This window comes from Mizuhopecten yessoensis, unplaced genomic scaffold (assembly GCF_002113885.1).
Source record: "Mizuhopecten yessoensis strain PY_sf001 unplaced genomic scaffold, ASM211388v2 scaffold9985, whole genome shotgun sequence".
NCBI lineage: Eukaryota > Metazoa > Mollusca > Bivalvia > Pectinida > Pectinidae > Mizuhopecten > Mizuhopecten yessoensis.
In genome coordinates, this window is record NW_018408321.1 from 253,235 (window position 1) to 253,584 (window position 350).

Below are 350 nucleotides of genomic sequence, written 5' to 3' on the forward strand. Positions count from 1 at the left end.
TCAAAGATTTGATGATTTCCCCTTTCATCTTTCCTTGGAATGAATTTTTTTTAACAGGTATAATTGAATCAGACAATTGTTTTCTATCAAAGCAAATAATGATTTTGGACATTTTTCTGTAACACTAGACTATCCTTCTCTCAGCTCTGTTGTGGCATTGACAGGCAACATTATATTAAGCACATAATTTTCATAGAAAAATGGATTTTTTTGTTTAAAATTCAAATAGGATCTGAATGGTATTTCTGCAATTTAAATATTGATAATATTGGCATTTGAATATTAAGATGAAAAAGAGGCCAGATTTTACTATATTATTTTGTCCAGTTTTGTCAATGAGATTGTTTAAA